Here is a 25062-nt window from a genome sequence, read left to right as displayed (position 1 = left end):
TTTGCCAACCTGTGCAGCTTGCGGGATCTTGGTTCATGAGCCAGGGGTCGGCTGAAGCTCCTGTGGTGGGAGCTCCGAGTCCGAACCACTGGACTAACAGAGAACCTCAGACTCCTGGAAATATTCATCGGAGTGAGGTCTCCCGGAGGTCCTCATCTCAGCACCAAGACCCAGCTCTACCCAACAGCCTACAAACTCCAGTGCTGGAAGCCTCAAGCCAAACAACCAGCGAGACAGGAACACAATTTTACTCATAAAAAAAAAAAAAAGTGAGATGAAAAAAGACTATGTCACAGATGAAGGAACAAGGTAAAAACCTACAAGACCAAATAAATGAAGAAGAAATAGGCAATCTACCTGAAAAAAGAATTCAGAGTAATGATAGTAAAGGTGATCCAGAATCTCGAAAATAGAATGGAGGCACGGATTGAGAAAATACAAGAAGTGTTTAACAAAGATCTAGAAGAACTAAAGAACAAACAAGCAGAGATGAGCAACACAATAACTGAAATGAAAAATACACTAGAAGGAATCAATAACAGAATAACTGAGGCAGAAGAACGAATAAGTGAGCTGGAAGACAAAATGGTGGAAATAACTGCCAAGGAGCAGAATAAAGAAAAAAGAATGAAAAGAATTGAAGACAATCTCAGAGACCTCTGGGACAACACTAAATGCACCAACATTTGAATTATAGGGGCCCCAGAAGAAGAAGAGAAAAAGAATAAAATATTTGAAGAGATTATAGTCGAAAACTTCCCTAACATGGGAAAGGAAATAGTCAATCAAGTCCAGGAAGCACAGAGAGTCCCATACAGGATAAACCCTAGGAGAAACACACCAAGACACATATTAATCAAACTAACAAAAATTAAATTCAAAGAAAAAGTATAAAAAGCAGCAAGGGAAAAGCAACAAATAACATACAAAGGAATCCCCATGAGGTTATCAGCTGATTTTTTCAGCAGAAACTCTGCGGGCCAGAAGGGAGTGGCAGATATACTTAAAGTGACGAAAGAGAAAAACCTACAACCAAGATTACTCTACCCAGCAAGGATCTCATTCAGATTCCACGGAGATATCAAAAGCTTTTCAAACAAGCAAAAGCTAAGAGAATTCAGCACCACCAAACCAGCTTTACAACAAATGCTAAAGGAACTTCTCTAGGCAGGAAACACAAGAGAAGAAAAAAGACCCACGAAAACAAACCCAAAACAATTAAGAAAATGGTAATAGGAACATATATATTGGTAATAACCTTGAGTATAAATGGATTAAATGCCCCAACCAGAAGACAAAGACTGGCTGAATGGATACAAAAACAAGACCCCTTTATATGCTGTCTACAAGAGACCCACTTCAGATCTAGGGACACATGCAGACTGAAACTGAAGGGCTGGAAAAAGATATTACATGCAAATGGAAATCAAAAGAAAGCTGGAGTAACAATTCTCATATCAGATAGAATAGACTTTAAAGACTGTTACCAGAGATAAGGAAGGACACTACATAATGATCAAGGGATCAATCCAAGAAGAAGATATAACAATTATAAATGTTTATGTACCCAACATAGGAGCACCTCAATACATAAGGCAAATCCTAACGGCCATGAAAGGGGAAATCAACAGTAACACAATAATAGTAGGGGACTTTAACAACCCCCCTTACATCAGTAGACAGATCATCCAAACAGAAAATAAATGAGGAAACACAAGGTTTAAATGACACAATAGACCAGAGAGATTTAATTGATATTTATAGAATATTCCACCTGAAAGTGGCAGAATACACTTTCTTCTCAATTGCACATGGAACATTCTCCAGGATAGATCACATCTTGGGTCACAAATCAAACCTTGGGAAATTTAAGAAAATTGAAATCGTATGAAGCATCTTTTCTGACCACAATGCTATGAGACTGGAAATCAATTACAGGGAAAAAAACCTGTAAAAACCACAAATACATGGAGGCTAAACAGTGCACTACTAAATAACCAAGAGATCACTGAAGAAATCAAAGAAGAAATTTAAAAATACACAGAAATACACACTTCCTCAGTCGCCGGCGTTCCGGAGCCCAGACGCCGCATCTGAGTCACCCGGCACCTTCTGTTCGGTCAGGCGTGAGGGTCTCGCCATGGTGTGTCGTCTGTGCCGCTAGACCCGTTGTATGCCCGTGCACTCGCCCAGCCAGCCGGCTGGCCTGCGGAGCTCCCACCCATGTCCCCCGGCTGGTCCAGGGGGTCCAGGCACCGCCTCAACAGCGGCTCCGCGGGACGCGCAGACTGGACCACAGCCTGCACCCCTAGCTGACGGCGTCATGAGGCACCTGCCGTACTTCCACCGCAGCCAGGCGGTGCGGGGCTTCGGTCGCGGCTCCAAGTAGCTGGGCATCCCTACAGCTAACTTTCCTGAACAAGTAGTAGATAATCTTCCAGCTGACGTATCCACTGGCATATATTATGGTTGGGCCAGTGTTGGAAGTGGAGACGTCCATAAGATGGTGGTGAGCATAGGATGGAACCCAAACTACAAGAATACAAAACAGTCCATGGAAACTCATATCATGCATACTTTCAAAGAGGACTTCTACGGGGAAATTCTCAACGTGGCCATCGTCGGCTACCCCAGACCAGAAAAGAACTTTTGATTCTTTAGAGTCACTTATTTCAGCAATTCAAGGTGATATTGAGGAAGCTAAGAAACGACTAGATTTACCAGAACATTTGAAACTCAAAGAAGACAATTTCTTCCAGGTTCCTAAAAGCAAAATAATGAATGGCCACTGATGGAAAAGCATCATATTTATTCATTCACTGTTTTCTAATATTTTACTGCTTATAACTCTACAGTCTCATCTTGGTTATACTTTAAAAATCAAACATTTTCCTACATTAAACTGTGAATTAATGTGAATTAAACAGTACAATGTAGTTACCATATTATGTTCCAACTGTTCAATTAAACCCATCATGTTACAGTACTAAAAAGGTTCATTTTAAAAATCAAGATTCTTTTTTATGTAATATGTTAATTAAAATGTACCACTAGAAATGTCTTAAGTGTTTTATAATGGAAATGAAATATATATATAAATATGGGTAACAGGCAAGTCACTAGTTTGAGATGAGAACTATAATTCTCATGGTAAAATTCTAGCATGCATGTACCTGTATAGCATGCTCTGATAATCAGAAGGCTTATAAAAGTAACTATATTAAGCAGAGGCTTGACAGTTTATTACAAACATAAGGGGAAAAATTCAGACTTCATATTTTTGATATTTAGTGCATTTATATATTATTATAGACATGAAGACGTGAAATTTCATTTTAGTTAGTCATTTCCTTTAAGGGCTCAAATCATTATACTGTGTTCCATTTTTGTTACAGCTGCCTCAGTTCTAATTGGTCTAGACTCTCTCCCTATTATTTTTTTGTTTTTCTTTTAAAACAGTAAAATAAGTGTTTTTTGAATCTCTAGCTCTCATTTATGTGTTGTATAACACTTCTCTCTTTTTAAGAGTAGATATTCTTCAACATTTTTCTTAACCTTTGTTTCCTGTAAATAACTGTCAGTGTCAGTTCTTCCATTTAGAATATCCAACTCTACACTTACAGAATGTAGAGTTTCATCTGCGTCTGTATCTGCCATCCCATTCCTTCACTATATGAACAGTGATTAAGCACATATCTCTTGCATTTTAGAAAAAACACCCAAAAGTTCATCTGTAGGTTAAACGAACACCTAGCATTTCATTTACATATACCAGTTTCTTAAACAACACAAAATACTTGTTTCCCCCACAGGGAAACTATTTTAAGAGCCAGCTAAACTATGAAATACAAGGTCATTTGTTTTTAATGTGATTATATGTTCCTGAGCAAATGCAAACTGTTGTAGTTGTGTGAGCACAATGTAATTTAAGGCTAAAGAGTGCTATTTAGAAGATAATTTTAAAGATAACTTATTATAAAACCATTTTCCCCTAATCTGCATCAATGAGAGAACTGAGTTTAACAAAACTGTTTATATAATATTTAGAAGAACATCTAAAGCTAATGTTGGAGAAGGGAGAAGCAGGAATAAATTCACTTGGATTGTTTTGACTTTTTGGTGTATGAATTTATGGCAAACAATGTAGTATGTGTCTTTTTCATTTCTTCTTTATAGAAATACTTAGAAAATGTAATTGAATGTTAGAAATCCTATACTTGAAAAAAGCCTGAATTATCAGTGGTTCTATGAAACAAAGTTAAAAACAAACATGGAAAGTGTAAAAAAGATTTGTGTTTGTTTGAGTAGCTTGTGACTGATTGTGTCCTCATTAAGTGTGAAAATTCTTTGATATTGTCACCTTACATTTTGTTAAATAACTATTGCTTTTGAAAAGCCTATTGTGTGTGGTTTAGGAGTTAGTTAATAGTGTCTACATTTTTTAAAGTTTTATATTAAGTATTTATATATTATAAGAAATTGCAGTAGGGCCATTTTCGATTAGTCAGTGTTTTCAGGCCTTGAAAAAAATCTTGACCAAGTGAAAAAAAAATACATAGAAACAAATGACAATGAAAACAGGATGACCCAAAACCTATGGGACGTGGCAAAAGCAGTTCTAAGAGGGAAGTTTACAGCAATTCAATCTCACCTCAAGAAACAAGAAAAGTCTAAAATAAACAATCTAACCCTACACCTAAAGCAACTAGAGAAAGAACAAAGAAAACCCGAAGTCAGCAGAAGCAAAGAAATCATAAAGATCAGAGCAGAAATAAATGAAATAGTGGCTGTATCAATTTACATTCCCACCAACAGTGCAAGAGGGTTCCCTTTTCTCCCCACTCTCTCCAGCATTTGTTGTTTGTAGATTTTCTGATGATGCCCATTCTAAGCAGTGTGAGGTGATACCTCATTGCAGTTTTGATTTGCATTTCTCTAATAATTAGTAATTATTGGGTAGCTTTTCACATGCCTCTTGGACATCTGTATGTCTTCGCTGGAGAAATGTCTATTTAGATCTTCCCCCCATTTTTGATTGGGTTGTTTGTTTTCTTAATATTGAGCTGCATGAGCTGTTTATATATTTTGGAGATTAATTCTTTCTTCATTGATTCATTTGCAAATATTTTCTCCCATTCTGAGGGTTGTCTTTTCGTCTTATTTATAGTTTCCTTTGCTGTGCAAAAGCTTTGAAGTTTTATTAGGTCCCATTTGTTTATTTTTGTTTTTATATCCATTACTCCAGGAGGTGGGTCAAAAAGGATCTTGTGCTGATTTACGTCCAAGAGTGCTCTTCCTATGTTTTCCTCTAAGAATTTTATAGTGTCTGGTCTTACATTTACGTCTTTAATCCATTTTGAGTTTATTTTTGTGTATGGTGTTAGGAAGTGTTCTAATTTCATTCTTTTACATGTAGCTGTCCAGTTTTCCCAGCACCACTTATTGAAGAGACTATCTTTTCTCCATTGTATACCCTTGCCTCCTTTGTCATAGATTAGTTGACAATAAGTGTGTGGGTTTATCTCTGGGCTTTCTATCCTGTTCCATTGATCTATATTTCTGTTTTTGTGCCAGTACCATATTGTCTTGATTACTGTAGCTTTATAGTATAGTCTGAAGTCAGGGAGTCTGATTCCTCCAGCTCCGTTTTTTTCCCTCAACATTGCTTTGGCAATTTGGGGTCTTTTGTGTCTCCACACAAATTTTAAGATTTTTTGTTCTAGTTCTGTAAAAAATGCCATTGGTAGTTTGATAGGGATTGTACTGAATCTCTAGATTGCTTTGGGTAGTATAGTCATTTTCACAGTATTGATTCTTCCAATCCAAGAACATGGTATATCTCTCCATCCATTTGTGTCATCTTTGATTTCTTCCATCAGTGTCTTATAGTTTTCTAAGTACAGGTCTTCTACCTCCTTAGTTAGGCTTATTCCTAGGTATTTTATTCTTTTTTTGCAATGGTAAATGGGACTGTTTCCTTAATTTCTCTTTCTGCTCTTTCATTGTAAGTGTATAGGAATGCAAGAGATTTCTGTGTATTAATTTTGTATCCTGCAACTTTACCAAATTCATTGATTAGCTCTACCAGAGGGAACCCTCTTGCACTGTTGGTGGGAATGTAAATTGATACAGCCACTATGGAGAACAGTATGGAGGGTCCTTTAAAAACTAAAGATAGAATTACCATATGACCCAGCAATCCCACTACTGGGCATATACCCAGAGAAAACCATAATTCAAAAAGACACATGCGTGACAATGTTCATTGTGGCACTGTTTACAATAGCCAGGTCATGGAAGCAACCTAAATGCCCATCGACAGATGCATGGATAAAGAAGATGTGGTACATATATACAATGGAATATTACTCAGCCATAAAAAGGAATGAAATTGGGTAATTTGTAGAGATGTGGATGGACCTAGAGACCATCATACAAAGTGAAGTAAGTCAGAAAAAGAAAAATGGAATCTAGAAAAATGGTACAGGTGAACCAATTTGCAGGGCAGAAATTGAGACACAGATGTAGAGAACAAACGTATGGACACCAAAGGGGAAAAGCGGGGGTGGTGGGACAGTGAGGGGATGTACTGGAAGATTGGGATTGACATATATAGTCTAAGATGTATAAAATAGATAAATAATAAGAACCTGCTGTATAAAAAATAAAATAATATAAAATTTGAAATATAAGACCTATCTGATAAAGGACTTATCCAAAATATATAAAAACCTCTTAAATCTCAACAATAAGAAAATACTCTATTAAAAAGTGGGCCAAAGGCTTAACAGACACCTCACCAAAGAAGATATACAAATAGCAAATAAAGTTATAAAAATATGTTTGACATCACATGTCATTACAGAATTGCAAATTAAAACAACAATGAGATGGCACTACACACCTACTAGAACAGCAAAAATCCTAAACACTCACACACCAAATGCTGGCAGGGATGTGGAGCAACAGGAACTCTCACTCATTGCTGTTAGGAAAGCAAAATGGTGCAGCCACTTTGGAAGTTATTTTTGTGATTTCTTAAAAAAACTAAACATACTCTTACTACATAATTCAGAAACTATGCTCTTTGGTACTTACCCAAAAGAACTGAAAACTGTTCATACAAAATATCCATACAAAAACCTGCACATGAATGTTTATAACAGCTTTTTTCAAAACTACCAAAACTTAGAAGCAACCAAGATGTCCTTCAGTAAGTGAATGGATACACAAAACTGTGGTACATACAAACAATGGAATATCATTCAGTGCTGAAAAGAAATGAGCTTTCCAGCCATGAAAAGACATGGAGGAAATTTAAATGGATATTTCTAAGTGAAAGACGCCAATCTGAAAAGGCTACATACTGTATGATTCCAACTATATGACATTCAGGAAAAGACAAATCTATGGAAACAACAAAAGGAGCAGTGGTTATAAGGGGTTAATGGGGCAGGGGAGGGATAAATAGGCAGACTACAGAGGATTTTTAGGACAATGAATCTATTCTGTATGATATTACAATGGGTACATGTTATTATACATTTGTCAAGCCCACAGAATGTACAATGCCAAGAGTGAACCCTAATATAAATTAATGATTTGGGGTGATAATGATATGTCAATGTATGTTCATTGACTGTAACAACCACACCACTATAGTACAGATGCTCATAGTGGGGGAGGATGTACATGTGTGGGAATGGGCATGTATGAGAATTCACTGTACTTTCCAAACAATTTTGCTGTGAGCATAAAACTGCTATAAAAAATAAAGTTAATTTTAAAAAGTTTAAAAGAAGAAATAATGGAATAGAAAAGAAGAAAACATTAGCAAAGATCAATAAAACTAAAAGCTGCTTCTTTGAGAAGATAAACAAAATTGATAAACCCTTAGCCAGACTCATCAAGAAAAAAAGGAGAGGACACAAATCGATAAAATTAGAAATGAAAAAGGAGAAATCACAACTGACACCACAGAAATACAAAGGATTATAAGAGACTACTACAAAAAACTATACGCCAATAAAATGGACAACCATGAAGAAATGGACAAATTCTTGGAAAGGTACAGTTTTCCATAACTGAACCAGGAAGATTTAGAAAACATAAACAGACCTATCAAAAGTAATGAAATTCAAACTATAATTAAAAATCTTCCTACAAACAAAAGTCCAGGACCAGATGACTTCACGGGGGAATTCTATCAAACATTTAGAGAAGAGCTAATACTGATCCTTCTCAAACTCTTCCAAAAAATTGCAGAGGGAGGAACACTGCCAAATTCATTCTACGAAGCCACCATCACCCTGATACCAAAACCAGAAGAAGATATCACAAAAAAGAAAATTATAGACCAAAATCACTGATGAACATCGATGCAAAAATCCTGAACTAAACACGAGCAAACAGAATCCAACAACATATTAAAGGGATAATACATCATGATCAAGTGGGATTTATTCCAGGGATGCAAGGATTCTTCAATATACAAAAATCAATCAATGTGATACACCATATTAACAAATTAAGGAATAAAAACCATATATCATCTCAATAGATGCAGAAAAAGCTTGTGACAAAATTCAACACCCATTTATGATAAAAACTCTCCAGAAAATGGGCATAGAGGGAACCTACCTCAACATAATAAAGGCCATATATGACAAACCCACAGCCAACATCATACTCAATGGTGAAAAACTGAAAGCATTTCCACTAAGATCAGGAACACGACAAGGAGGTCCACTCTCACCACTATTATTCAACATAGTTTTGGAAGTCCTAGCCATGGCAATCAGAGAAGAAAAAGAAATAAAAGGAACACAAATTGGAAAAGAAGAAGTAAGACTGTCACTGTTTGCAGATGACATGAGACTATACATAGAATATCCTAAAGATGCCATCAGAAAACTACTAGAACTAATTAATGAATTTGGTAAGGTTGCAGGATACAAAATTAATGGACACAAATCTCTGGCATTCCTATACACTTACAATGAAGAATCAGAACGAGAAATTAAGGGAATAATCCCATTTACCATCGCAACAAAAAGAATAAAGTATCTAGGAATAAACCTACCTAAAGAGGTAAAAGACCTGTATTTAGAAAACTATAAGACACTGATGAAAGAAATCAAAGATGACACAAACAGATGGAGAGATATACCATGTTCTTGGATTGGAAGAATCAATATTGTGAAAATGACTATACTACCCAAAGCAATCTACAGATTCAGTGTAATCCCTATCAAACTACCAATGGCATTCTTCACAGAATTAGAACAAAAAATTTTACACTTCGTATGGAAACACAAAAGACCCTGAATAGCCAAAGCAATCTTGAGGGAAAAAAAACAGAGCTGGAGGAATCAGGCTCCCTGACTTCAAACTATACTACAAAGCTTTAGTAAACAAGACAGTATCGTACTGTCACAGAAACAGAAATATAGACCAATAGTATAGGATAGAAAGCCCAGAGATAAATCCACGCACATATGGTCATCTAATTTACGACAAAGGAGGTAAGACCATACAGTGGAGAAAAGACAACCTCTTCAATAAGTGGTGCTGGGAAAACTGGACAGCTACATGTAAAAGAATGAAACTAGAACATTCCCTAACACCCTACCCAAAAATAAACTCAAAATGGATTAAAGACCTAAATGTAAGGCCAGACACTATAAAACTCTTAGAGGAAAACATAGGAAAAACACTCTTTGACATAAAACACAGCAAGATCTTTCTTGACTCACCTCTTACAGTAATGAAAAGAAAAAGAGAAAGAAACAAATTGGACCTAATTAAACTTCAAAGCTTTTGCACAGCAAAGGACAGCATAAACAAGACAAAAAGACAACTCTCAGAATGGGAGCAAATATTTGCAAATGAAGCAACTGAAAAAGGACTAATCTCCAAAATATACAAACAGTGCATGCAGCTTAATATTAAAAAACAAACAACCCCATCAAAAAATGGGGGGAAGATCTAAATAGACATTTCTCCAAAGAAGACATACAGATGGCCAAAAAGCACATGAAAATATGCTCAACATCACTAATTATTAGAGAAATGCAAGTCAAAAGTACAATGAGGTATCACCTCACACCAGTCAGAATGGCCATTATCAAAAAATCTTGAAACAGTAAATGCTGGAAAGGGTGGGGTGAAAAGGGAACCCTCCTGCACTGTTAGTGGGAATGTAAATTGATACAGCCACTATGGAGAACAGTATGGAGCTTCCTTAAAAAACTAAAAACAGAACTACCATATGACCCAGCAATCCCACTACTGGGCATATACCCTGAGAAAACCGTAATTCAAAAAGAGACATGTACCACAATGTTCATTGCAGCACTATTTACAATAGCCAGGACATGGAAGCAACCTAAATGTCCATCAACAGATGAATGGATAAAGAAGATGTGGCACATATATACAATGGACTATTACTCAGCCATAAAAAGAAACAAAACTGGGCTTTCCTGGTGGTGCAGTGGTTGAGAGTCCACCTGCCGAAGCAGGGGACAAGGGTTCGGGAAGATCCCACATGCCACGGAGCGGCTGGGTCCGTGAGCCATGGCTGCTGAGCCTGTGCGTCTGGAGCCTGTGCTCCGCAACGGGAGAGACCACAACAGTGAGAGGCCCTCGTACCGCAAAAAAAAAAAAGAAAAGAAACAAAACTGAGTTATCCTTAGTGAGGTGGATGGACCTAGGGTCTGTCATACAGGATGAAGTAAGTCAGAAAGAGAAAAACAAATACCATATGCTAACACATATATATGGAATCTAAAAAAAAAAATGGTACTGATGAACCTAGTGGCAGGGCAGGAATAAAGATGTAGACATAGAGAATGGACTTGAGGACACGGCAGGGAGATGGGGACGCTGGGGCAAAGTGAGAGTAGCATCGACATATATATACTACCAAATATAAAATAGTTAGCTAGTGGGAAGCAGAAGCATAGCACAGGGAGATCACCTAGGTGTTTTGCGACAACCTAGAGGGGTGGGATAGGGAAGATGGGAGGGAGGCTCAAGAGGGAAGGGATATGGGGATATATGTATGCATATGGCTGATTCACTTTGTTGTACAACAGAAACTAACACAGTATTGTGAAGAAATTATACTCCAATAAAGATGTATTAAAAAAATAACGAGTAAATCCTAAGAGTTCTCATCACAAGGAAAAGAATTTTTTCTATTTCTTTAATTTTGTATCTATATGAGATAATCTGTGTTCACTAAACTTATTGTGGTAATCATTTCATGATGTACGTAAGTCATATCCTTATGCTTTACACCTTAAACTTACACTGTATGTCAATTATATCTCAATAAAACCGGAAGAAAAGAAAAAGAAATGCAAAAAAAAAAAAAAAACTGAAGGAGTGAAGTGCACCCTGTAACTACAGATCCAAATGAGATGACTTCCAGGGCTCATAAGCAGAGATGATTATTGTCTCTGCTTCCTATTACTAAAGTCAAATCCTACGATTGCCAGCTACCCACTGGACTTGATCCAGGGGACATTTTCTGGTGCCTATGAGGAAAGAGGGGAGATAAATGTAGACATAACAAATGGGGGCAGGTAGACAATTTTGTCCTTTAAAATACTCATGCTGTAATTATTTTGTCCTAGCCACATTTATGCAGGCAAGTCAGTCATTTCAGTGTTTGAAGTTTTGTGTTTCAGCATCCACTGTGTCTTCTCATTTTGAGATCCCAGATGTTGAAAATGGAGCATAAACATCCTCAGCAATGCTCCTTTCTGCTTTTTTCACTAATAAACCTACTGATTAAAGTTTGACATTAATTTGTAGGGTTTTTTTGGTATGAGTTTAATCCATCTACATTACTTTTTTAATTGAAGTATAGTTGATTTACAATGCTGTGTTAATTTTAGGTATATAGCACAGTGATTCAATTATACGTATGTATGTATACATCTATTTTTTTCAGATTATTTTCCCTTATAGGTTATTACAAAATATTGAGTAGAGTTCCCTGTGCTATATAGTAGGCCCTTGTTGGTTATCTATTTTATATGTAGTCATGTGTATATGTTAATCCCAAACTCCTAATTTATCCCTCCCCACTTTCCCTTTTGGTAACCATAAGTTTGTTTTCTATGCCTGTGGGTCTATTTCTGTTTTGTATATAAGTTCATTTGTAACTTTCTTTTAAGATTCCACATATAATGCATCTACATTATTTTGTTTGCTGATATTTTTATAATTATTTCTTATATTGTGTGGGGTTTGGGGGGGTTTTAATTTGTTTGTTTGCTTTCTGAAAGGTGGAGAGAAGAAGGCAGAAGGCTAGAGACCTGGAGACCCAAGGAATGTATGGGTGTGAGTTACCTGGGTTTTCTGCATGCCTCATATATCTCAGACTTAGAGCTGAAGAAGCCAGAAACCTCAAAACACCAACAGGCACAGACAAAAAAATAAGGCCCCAACAAAAGCCTGCTCTCTCTAACCAAAGAGTTACAAAAGGGGCAGCCTAGTAAAACAGAAAACATTTAGATAATAGCTGCTCTACTCCCACCAAAACACAACAGAAAGAACTGTAGCCCCACCCACCAGGGTGCTGTCAGAGAAGGCAAAGGAAGGATCTGGGAATTTCAACCCCACCTGACAGTAAGGAGCACCCACTCCATAGTGTGGGTGGGAAGCCTAGACTTCCATGCCCACCCAGCAATAATGAGGCACCCCTCCCCTCCTTCCTGAGGTGGTGTCAGAGGAGCCCTGGTGAAGAGTCAGAACTTTCACTACCACCCAGCAATAATTAGGCTACCCTTACACACACACACACACACACACACACACACACACAAACACGCACACACACACTCACTCCCCATTGTCATAGGGGCCATGTGATAGCAGTAACAAGGCACTGCTATCCTTTCCAACTGGGGAGGTGTCAGTGGAAGCTGAACGGAGAGTTGGAATTCTCACCTCTGTCCAGAAGTATAAGGAGCAGTCTCCGCCTCAGGAGGTGATGCTAGCTAGTGGGGAACCTGAATTCCACCACCACCAGCCCCCGACAGTAATGAGTCAGTCTCCCCCTCCCCTTCCCCTGCATAGCTACCATGGATCCCCTGCAGATTTCATCAGTTTTCACCCCAGATTTCACTCAGCAGCCTGAGTCCCTCCCTGCTCCTTCTCCTTCCTCCCTGCCAGAGCCTGGGATTGCACAGGCAGCCAGCCCCAGCCTCTGTACAAGTGCAAAGATACCAGCCTAGACCCCTGTGGCTGACCCCCACCACCGTGCACATGCTCGGGGCTAGTGCCTCCAGCTATGCATCTGCATGCTGCCAGCCTGACTCCCACTTCCAGCCTCCACTGCCAAGTGCATACCCACGGCAAAACCCTGCAGCCCTGCGAACGCAGCCCCACCGCTGCTTGTGGGTCTTGATTTTGCCCTATATCCAGTCACTAGTCTGCACTGCTGGGCCTACCTGCAATGAGCCACTCCAGCTTTGCACCTGCACTCCACTGGTCCAAGCCTGTCCACTGCCATGTGCCAGTTGCAAGACCCTGCAACCACAGGAGTGTACACCAACAACAAGGGCGCCATAGCTGCTTGCCAGCCCCGACCTGACTGACTCCTGTCACTGGGCTGCACCACTGTGCTCACTTACAGCTAGCCAGTCTACCTGTACAACTGCATCCCACCAGCCTGGCTTCTATCACCAGCCTCCACCGCTACACACATGCCCATGGCAAGACCCTATACCACAGGAGTTCTTGCCAACAGCCAGGGCGCCCAGAGCTGTAGGTGCACCCACAGCTGGCCCCAGCCTTTGCTACTAGCAATGGCCCTTGCCACTGCATGTGTGTCTGCAACCAGCCCCTGCCACTACACAGACACTTGCAGCTTCTTCCCACAGCTGAGCCGCTGCACAGACACCACCATTGCCTGCCTTGGTCCCTAGCCATTGGACCTAGAGGTACCGCTGAGAACCCCAATAGCTCTTACAGCCACTGCAGACCCTTCCGCAGCACTCGCCAGGCCCATGCAGTTGTCAGTTGACAAGTGTACCAAGACATCCAATAGAGAAAGAAAATCTTTTCAACAAATGGTGCTAGGATAACTGGATATCCTCACACGAAAGAAAATGTTGGATCTTCACCTCACATCATATACAAATTAACTCAAAATGGATCAAAGACCTAAATGTAAACACTAAAACTTAGAAAAAATTGATCAGTGTAAATCTTTGTAACATTGGAGTAGGCAGTGGTTTCTTAGATACAACACAAGAAGAAGAAGAGGAAGAAGAAGGGGAAATAAGTTGGACTTCATCAAAATAAAAAATTTTTGTGCTTCTAAGGATATTATTAAGAAAATGAAAAGACAACCCACAGAATGGTAGATAATATTTTCAAATCATATATTTGATAAGAGATATGTGTATCTAGAGTAAAGAATTCTTATGACTTAATAAAAAAGACAAAGAGCTTAATTGAAAATAGGCAAATAATCTGAATAGACATTTTTCCAAAGAAGATATACAGATGGCCAATAAGCACATGAAAAGATGGTCGACATCATTAGACATCAGAGAAATTCAAATCAAAATCACAGTGAGATACCACTTTGTACCTACTAGGACGGCTATAATTTTAAAAATAGGATAATATCAGATGTTGACAAGGATGTGGAGAAATCATAATCATCATACACTGCTGGTGGGAATGTAAAAGGGTGCAACCACTCTGGAAAACGGTCTGGCAGTTCCTCAAAGAATTAAACATAGAGTTCTACCATATAACCCAGCAATTTATTTTCTAAGTATACACCCAAGAGAAATAAAAACATATGTCCACACAAAAACGTGCATGAATGACTATAGCAGCATTATTCATAATAGTCAAAAATGGGAAACAACCCAAATAAGCATTAAATGATGAATAGATAATGTACTATATTAATACAATGGAATATGTTTTGGCCATAAAAAGGAATGAATTATTGATACATGCCACAACATGGATGGACCTTGAGGACATACTGCTAAGTGAAGGAAGTCAGTCATAAAAGACCACATATCATATGATCCTATTCAGTAAAAACATCCAGAATAGGTAAATCTATACAGACAAAAGGTAGATGAATGGTTGCATTGGACCAGGGTGGTGGTTTGGGGTGGGGGGCGTTGATGAGAAAGGAATAGAGAGGTATGGGTTTCTTTCTGAGGTGATGAAAGTATTTTAAAATTGATTGTGGTGACAGTTGCACATATCTGTGAATCTACAAAAAAACTGAATTGTACGATTTAAACGGATGAATTGTATATTAAGTCAATTATATCTCAATAAAGTTGTTTTTTAAAAAGACAGAAATTGGTAGAGTAGATTAAAAATCATGACTCAAATGTACGCTCTCTATAAGAAAGTCACTTTATATATAGGCAGGTTGAAAGGAAAGAGGTAAAGAATATATATCATGCAAACATTAATCAAAATAAAGTAAGAGTGACTATATTAATATCAGATAAAGTGGACTTCAGAGAAAATAAAATGATCAGAGGCAGGGCAGAATATTATATAATGATAAAAGGGCAATCCACCAAGAGGAAACAGCAATCCTAAATGTGTATGCACCCAGAGCTACAAATTTGTGAGGCAAAAGCTGATAGAACTGAAAGGGAAAGTAGACAAATGACCAATTTTAGTTAAAGACTTCAAAATCCCTGTCTGAAAAATTGATAGGGCTTCCCTGGTGGCGCAGTGGTTGAGAGTCCGCCTGCCGATGCAGGGGACACGGGTTCGTGCCCCGGTCCGGGAGGATCCCACATGCCGCGGAGCGGCTGGGCCCGTGAGCCATGGCCGCTGAGCTTGTGCGTCCGGACCCTGTGCTCCACAACGGGAGAGGCCACAACAGTGAGAGGCCCGCGCACAGCAAAAAAAAAAAAAAAAAAAAAAAAAAATTGATAGACAAATTAGAAAGAAGGCAAAGGTATAGAAGAACTTATAACACCATCAATTAATCGAACCTAAGAGACATTTATTGAACATTCCACCCAAAAGCAGCAGAATACACATTCATTTCAAGTGCCCATGAAACATATTCCAAGATAGAGCATATCCTGGGCCATTAAACAAATCTCAACAAAGGAAAGAGAATTGAAATCATACAGTTTGTTATCTGACCACAATGGAACTGAACTAGAAATCAATAACAGAAATCATAAACATCAATAACAGAAATAAAAGGAAAATCTCTAAGCACCTGGAAGCTAAACAACACACTTCTAAATAATCTGTAGGTCAAAGAAGAAGATTCAAGGGAAAGTTTAAAAAATACATATACCTGAATGAAAATGAAAAACATACCAAAATGTGTGTGACACAGCTAAAGCTGCACTGAATCTGATACATGGCACCAAATGCTTACATTAAAAAAGAGGAAAAACTGCAAATCAGTAACGCACATTCACGCTTCATGACCCCAGAAATAAAAGAGCAAAATAAACTAAAAACAAACAGAAAGAACAAAATAAGTTAATAGCAAAAATCGGCAAAATTGAAAAGAAAAAAATAGAGAAAAATCAATGAAACAGAGCTTGTTCTTTGAAAAGATCAATAAAATTAACAAACCTCTGGCAACACTGACAAAGAAAAACAGGAAGAACATACAAATTACCAATAAGCAGGAATAATACAGAGTATATAACTACTGAAACTGCAAACATCAAAAGAGTAATAAGAGACTACTATTAACAACTCTACACACATAAATTTGACAACTTAGATAAAATGGAGTAATTGCTCAAAAACCGCAACCTACCACAACTCACCAAATACGAAACAGATCACTTACACAGCCCCACAAATATGAAGGTAACTGAACTCACAATTTAAAATTTTAAACATCCCAAACTAGAAATCTGTAGACCCAGATGGTTTCACTGAAGAATTCACCCAAACATTTAAAGAATTAACACCAATTCTACACAATCCGTCACAGAAAATAGAAGAGGAAATAATTTTATGAAATTAGTATTACTATGAAAACAAAATCAGGCAGAGACAGTGCAAAGAAAGAAAACTAGTACACCAACTAGAATGTGTTCCAGGTATGTAAAGCTGGTTCAACATTTGAAAATTAGTCGATATAATCCACCATAATCCAACAGGCTAAGGAAGAAAAATCATATGCTCATATCATGACACAGAAAGAGCATTTAATCTTCTTCTCTTCCCCTCTAGCTAAAACTTTCCCACTGGTGTTGCCTTTCATCGGGAATGTATTTCCTTGTCCCCATGTTCATCAGGGTCCTGGTCAAGACTCTCTTAATCCACATACAGAGATTTGGTCAAATCCAAATCCTGATTGTTAGACTTCTTACAGAAACTGGTTTCAATTTCTCTGAGTGACCAGCTCAGAATACCAAGAGGTGAGGAGCTTATGCTAAACTACTAGATAAAACTGCCTAGTAACATCCTAATTCCTCGAAAATGCGACACATGCTTGGAAAATCAAATGGATTACTCAAGTTTAGAGTTACAGAGATCATATCTGCATTTGAAAAACAACATAGACACAATTCTATACACGTTATGAGAAATTTTAAACTTGGACATTTAAAAGACCAAAAGAACTTCATGATTGAGAGAAGAAAAAAAAGTTTACACAAATTCACCTTTTGTGCATTTTCACTGAGCTAAGTCTATTTCATATCATACTTAGGAACCTCCCTTAAGGAACAGGAAAATCTGAGCTTCCAAGCATCGGGTGTGTTAATTTCCTGATTATACACAAAGCTCAGGACCCAGCCTCTTGATCAAACAGTGATGTTTACTCTCTTGGACTTTGAAAGTTGTAACCAGAATCTCCCTTTCTCAATATGTTCATCTGTGGCCAGAAGAGCACGGAGAAAATCAGCATGAGTACTACAGAGAAAGTAAGTATAGTCTTCTTTATGTCATATCATAATTGTGTCAATCTGTGCGCTTGTCTATTTACCAACACCTCATTGCCCAAGTAGTTTCTATACTCCTAAAGTGGGAGAGGGTCTTAATCTTAATACCTCTCCTTCTCCTTCCCCTTTTCTTTTATTCCCTTAATGTGCTTTGCCTTTCCTCAGTTTTTTCAGTCCTTTAATAGGCAATATATCAAACCCTCCTACATCAAACTTTCCAGAGTCAAAGATATACCCCCTCCTTCAAGGATCTCACAGAGAGACACAGTAATTATAAGAGTGTGCAAGAATAATAAAAAAAGAGAGAGAAAGTGCTCCTAACTTAGCCTGGCTTCACAGAGAAGGTGACATCTAAGAGGAAACTTACAGATGTAAGAATTCACCAGGTAAAGGAGGAGACAATTGTACAGGCAGATGAAACAACATGAGGAGAATCTCCAGAATATTTTTTGTGCCTGGAAGTGACCAGAAATAAGGTTGGAGAGAATAACAGGAAGAAGATCATGGAGAGCCTCATAGACCATGTCGACAGATTCTGATAAACAATTGGTGGCAATATCATTTTTAGGTAGGGAAAGAGCATGATCAGAATTATAGTTGAGATAGCAATTCTATAGCAGATGGACTTGAAGGTGATGAACCCAAGCCAGGTGAAAGGTAATGAGGACTGGACCACACAGTAGCAGCAGGAATGGAGAAGAAGGGACAGATAACAGAAACTTTTAGATTGTGGAGACTGAGGGAAAGAGAAAAATTAAGGCTACTTCCCAGGTTTCTTTCTTGGATGAGTGAGTAGGTTACATGGCCACTCACTGAAACAGAGAATAAAGTAAAGAGTAAAGAACAGATTGCGTGTTAGGTCCACCCCTGGGCAGGGGGAGGGTGGTGGCAGAAGAAAGAAATAATGGTGTGTATATGTTTTACCGTGTGGAATTTGAGGTACCTGTAGGACATTCAAGTAGCTGATGAATAGAATCTAAAGCTTAGGGACAAGTGTATCCATAGATACAGATTGCGAACATCATCTACATAAAGGTAGTAGCTGAATCTATAAAAATAGGTGAGACCACATAAGAAGAGAATTTATAATGAGAACAGTGGTGGGCTGAAATCAGAACCCCTAAGAACTACCGTACCACCAACAACCTCGTCAATCTCAGTCTGCCAGGGACCACCACCATTTGATGAATTGCCACAACTAGATGGCCATCCCTGCCTCCACCCCAAAATTGATTCTCTCCCATACCTAAGATCACAAAAAAACTCCTACACTGCAAAGTCATTTCTACCCTGACACTGGACAACTTCATTCACGGTAAGATCAAAAGTATGACATCTATCCCCTTGGTTGTGCAGCATTATGTAAATATAGTTAGAATTGCAAGACTAATTTGAATACAGAGACAGTACAAGAAAAGTTGAATTGAGGTTCAAGAGGCTACATTCAGCGTATATTTAAGTGATGGTTTCTTTTTTTTTTTTTTTTTTTGGCTTGAGTGCAGAAGAATTGGATTCAACCTTCAAATAATCATTAATACAGGATTTCTCCACTCCCAAGCCTAAGGAGTTTCCTTTTCTGCCCCCATATTCTTTTTCCCAGGTTATCAGGTGCAGAGCTGCCATACTCTGGAAGCCTGGTGGACCATTTTCCATTGAGAAGGTAGAAGTGGCTCCACCAAAGGCAAAGGAAGTTCACATAAAGTCCGCATAAAGGTAAAAAAAAAAAAAAAATCCACAACATTTCCACACCAAAATTCAGAGCTGTTCACTGTAAGTTATACATTATTTTCACAATGTTCAATTCAAAAAGAAAACTATACACTCTCCTATTTCTTCTTTATTAAAAATTTCCATCCATCTTTAAATCTAGCCAGAGAAAAGTTTAGGGAGGTTTGGCATAGGCTACATACCCAAAGGATACCTATTTATAACTATTACTATTTACTAATTAAAAGAAGTTTCTACCCACAAACCATATTTTAATCTGTACTTTCAACTTTCTTTATGATATTCCTCATGATATTTAAGTTATCTTGAAATACAGTCCTCCCTCTATATCTGCAGGGGATTGGTACTAAGACCACTCCCACTCCATATCAAAATCCTAGGATGCTCAAGTCCCTTATATAAAATGCTGTGGTATTTGCATATAACCTACACACATTCTCCCGTATACTTTTTTTTTTTTTTTTTCCGGTACGCGGGCCTCTCACTGTTGTGGCCTCTCCCGTTGCGGAGCACAGGCTCCGGACGCACAGGCTCAGCGGCCATGGCTCACGGGCCCAGCCGCTCCACGGCATGTGGGATCTTCCCGGACCAGGGCACGAACCGGCGTCCCGTGCATCGGCAGGGGGACTCCCAACCACTGCGCCGCCAGGGAAGCCCTCTCCCGTATACTTTAAATAATCTCTAGGTTACTTAAAATAGCTAATACAAGATAAATGCTATGTAAATTGTTGTAAATACAATGTAAATGACATGTAAATAGTTGCCAGCATGCAGCAAATTCAAGTTTTGCTTTTGGGGACTTTCTGGAATTTTAAAAAATAATTTCAATCCCTTGCTGGTTGTATCCGTGCATGCAGAACCCACAGATAAGGAAGGCTGACTGTATGTTGTATGAAATTGGTTTGATTATAGATAAATCAAGTCTGAATCCTTGGAATTCAGGTTAGAGCTGGAAGGGGCTTAGGGATACCTGTTATTTTACAGATGAGAAGATTGAAATCCAATAAGGTGCAGCGACTGTTCAAACGGCTAAGTAAGAACACAGACTTCAACAGTTTTTCTCAACCTTGCTTATATATTTGGAATCACCCGGGAGCTTTGAAAAATGCTGATAACTGAGTCCCATCCTCAGACATTTTGAATTTGTGATTTAATTGGTGTGGAGTGCAGTCTGGTCATGAGAGTTTTTAAGTCTCCCCCAGGTGATTCTAATAAAAGGCTACCAGCCCAGAAGGTAGTTCGCCTGACTTCTCGTTCAGGTTTTTTAAATTGCCATTATTTAATTTTAACAATGATGAATAAGTACTGCTTATTAATGGATTACAGAGAGTCATTTTCTTGCAGTTACGTTGCCTGTGCAATCCATGTCCTCTTTTCAGGGAGTCTTCTCTGGTCTATACCCCCTGCTGAGTGCACAGAAGTCCATTTGGCTAACCCCATCCACACTCTACCCACAGACTCACAACTCATACAATGAGATTTGGCCACTAACTCAAAGACATCTCCACCCATTATCTGATAAGCTACAAATCTGAATCTCTCATCCGTGCATTTGAACAAGATACAGAGAGACTGAGCAAGGCAGGGGATGGTGGAAACCGGAAAGGCTGGAGGGGCTCAGGGCTGGTGGCCATTTTAACCATGTGATCATGACGAATAAGAGAAAGCCTGTCTGCAAAGAGTAATAGGAAAATGCAGCTATGCGCACAATGAATCAAAGTAGAGAGATGAAGACAAAGGCTGCTTGATGGATTTCTAGATCCATTAGGTCTGACTGCACTTCCTACAATAACGTTACAAGCAATTTTATGGTATTCTTCCAATAATCCCCCTTTTACATGGGCAAATTCAATAGATTTCAATTCTTGACTTAGTTCTGTATGTGTGTGTGTGTGCACATGTGTGCCGAACGCGTGTCCATTTTAGAGATGAAGAAACTGAGACTTGGAAGGATAATTTACCCCCAGGTCACACAGCTAAGAAGGAGGGGTGGGGACAGAGCCAGGATTCCAGCTTTGAACTCTTTCTTATCCACTGCTTTGAGAGTCTCCACTTTATCTGGCTGATTTACAACAAAAAATGGGACTATGACTTGTACCAATAACACAACTATAAAGCCCTAATGTGAAATAAATTAAGGTCTCAATTATAATAGGAGACATTATCCTTTTCCTTCCGGTGTTCCAATTCCTTCATTTCTATAATTGGTCCTTCTCCTCTACACTCCCACCCACAAGCTCCAATGAAGCACAAAGTGAGACCTTTGATCAGTCACACTGTGGTTTTACAACCGTCTCTTCTGAACCCATCCTGCCCTCTTCAGTAGTCTTTTTTTGTTTTGTTTTTTTTACATCTTTATTGGAGTATAATTGCTTTACAATGGTGTGTTAGTTTCTGCTTTATAACAAAGTGAATCAGTTATACATATACATATGTTCCCATATCACTTCCCTCTTGCGTGTCCCTCCCTCCCACCCTCCCCATCCCACCCCTCCAGGCGGTCACAAAGCACCGAGCAGGTCTCCCTGTAAACAAAAAATAGAATGCACTGAAACTGAACCTGAAAGTGCAAACGAGACAAAAATTTCCCAAAAAAAGGTCAACCAAGGGAAACTGTTGAACAATTATTTAAATGAAGCATATGATAAATAGTTGAACACATTAGTGGAACCAAATAGGGAAGGAGTCCAGAACTGGACCAAATATATACAGGAATGTACTATAGGATTAGGTTTACCTTTCAAATTTGAGAGAGAAACATTGATTATTCAATATATGATGTTGAAACAACTGGATAGTTATCTGGGGAAAAAAGGTAAGTTGAGTTGCTATTGCATTCTTTATACAAAAAAAAAATGCGATATGAATCCAAGAATTAAATGTGAAAAGTGAAATCACACAGTGCTATAAAGTACCATAAGAGAACACTGTAGGAATGGAAGGAAAGGAAGGAAAGGAGAAGGAAAGGAAATTTTAACCAATACAAAAATCCATAAGATGTAAAATAACATATAGATAAATTTGAAAAGTTTTTTTAATTTCCATATATAAAAAATATCCCCCCAAAAATCAACAAAACAATATGACAATAGGCAAATTTCCTCACTATATAAAGAATTCTTTAAAAGCAATTTAAAAGCAATTTACAAAAATTGGCAAAGAAAATACATATCTAGTTTGGAGGGAAATATAGAGAGAGATAGATACAGATATATACACACACACACAAATGCTTTTAAGCATGTGAGAAGATGCCCAACCTCAAACTCTCAAATGTTAAATAAATAAGTGGGGGAGGGATGGATTGGGAGTTTGGGATTAGCAGATGCAAACTATTATATATAGAATGGATAAACAACAAGGTCCTATTATATAGCACACCAAACTATATTTCAGTATCCTGTGATAAACCATAGTGGAAAAGAATATGAGAAAGAATATATATATATATATATATATGTGTGTGTGTGTGTGTAAACGAATCACTTTGCTGTACAGTAGAAATTAACACAACATTGTAAATCAACTATACTTCAATAAAATAAAATTTTTAAAAAATATAGTGGAAAAACACCGTTTACCTAAGAGATTAGTAAAGACTTAAAAGTATGATAATATATAGGGCTTACGACCCGTGAGGTTGTAGGACTGGAGTTCTCAACCTCAGCTGATGGGCTGTCAGCTGGGGCTGCTGCCCTTAGCTGCTTGAAGCTGCTCACATTCCTTCTCATGGGGATCCTTCACCCCCTTCCAGCTTCAAAGCAGCAGTGCCACATCAAATCCTTCCTGTCCTTTGAATCACTATATCTTTCTCATCTGCTTTCCTCTTGTCTCCTTTCAAGGGCTCCTTTCATGAACTTTTGGTCCACCTAAATAATCCAAGATAATCTCCTATTTTAATGTTAATTGATTAGTAACCTTAATTACATCTGCAAAGCCCCTCTTCTTTCCATGCAACGTATTCACAGGCATGATAACTTGACATATTCAGTGTCTGAGGACTAGGATAGGACAACTTTGGGGAGCCACTTTAGAAATTCTGCCTAACACAGCCCATGTGTGCCCAAAATATTCATTGCATTGTTGTTTTTCATGTCAGGGAGAAAAAAATCATAAAAACAGGAAACAACCTAAATGTCTATCGGTGTCCAGGGGACTGGTTAAATAAATTATGATATATTTATACAACAGAATGCTATGTAACTATTAAACAAAATGATAGAATGCTACATGTACTAAAATGAGAAATCTCCAGAATCTATTGTTAAGTAAAAAAGCAAGGCCTACGACAGGGTAAATAATATGCAGCCTTTGTATTTTTAAAGAGGTTATATCTCTGAAAGATATCTCTGAAAGATATTGACAAGAGTAATTGTCTCTAGGGTGGGGTAAGGAAGACTGGAGACTAGGAGGTCGGTTTTCACTTGTGCAGTTAAAATTTTTACCTTATGTATGTGTTACTTTTTAAAAAATGAAAATAAGTGAAACAGAAGAGTCAAAATCCTACAAATGCTTTTAACTGAAAATATGAAGAAAATTGCTCTGGTTTACAGCAGTAGACAATGGGACAGTCACTAAGTCCATCACAGGCAAGTTATTCTAATGTTCTCCTTATACTTTGAACATTACTAGAGAAAAACATTACTAGAGAAAACTGCCTACCATTGGTTTCCATGGCCAAAGAGAAAGGGCTGGTATAAAACACAGAAGACAGCATGGAGACAATCCTTTCTCCCTGATGATTTTTTAAAAGAAGAATAGAACCAGGAGTAAGACCTCTGGAGTGGGGTTTTTCAAAGATACTTGTATATTGTAAATATTCGAGGAGGACACAAAAGGAGACAGATGCAGACCTGGGATTGCAGGAAGTGAGGACAGGAGTTAAAGAGCCTCTCTAAAGAAACTTTCATAAAGAGATTTCCCTTTGTCTCTTTAGAAATATTTTCCATTTCTTCACATTTTCTTAACCCCTCTGAAAATATTTTGATAATAAATGAAACTGTATTAACAAAACAGAAAGAGAACTCTAGCAAACAGCAGAACCCATGGAGCACTGCCTCGTTTATATTGCTTAAAATCATGACAAGATTTAACTTTAAAACAAAAGACTTCTTTGGTAGAAAAAGAAACCTCGGATTCTACCTGTGTAATCCAGATATTTGTCGTGCATGTGTGTCCCCACCTTTCATTCACTATCCCCCCTCCAAAAAAATGGCTGGGGTCCCCATGACAATTACTGAAGTACATACTCCCTCCATGTTTTCTGAGCATCCCCAGGAGCTAACATTCATGTGGTCTGAATTCCTGCTCCTGCTGAATCGTTTTTGAATCATCCCACTGGTCAGTTGTCTTCCTGGAGCTACTGTTATCTGGGCTACTTCACTATATGCTGCACTTT

The 25062-nt window shown here is 38.2% G+C and overlaps 1 pseudogene; it reads left to right on the top strand.

Annotated features, from left to right (window-relative positions):
* The first annotated feature begins 2323 nt into the window (after positions 1 to 2323).
* On the top strand, positions 2324 to 2792 carry LOC136123866 (riboflavin kinase pseudogene; annotated as a pseudogene).
* Positions 2793 to 25062: the final 22270 nt, after the last annotated feature.

Source organism: Phocoena phocoena, chromosome 5, assembly GCF_963924675.1.
Source record: "Phocoena phocoena chromosome 5, mPhoPho1.1, whole genome shotgun sequence".
Taxonomy (NCBI): Eukaryota; Metazoa; Chordata; class Mammalia; order Artiodactyla; family Phocoenidae; genus Phocoena; species Phocoena phocoena.
This window is presented reverse-complemented; position numbering and strand designations above follow the sequence as displayed.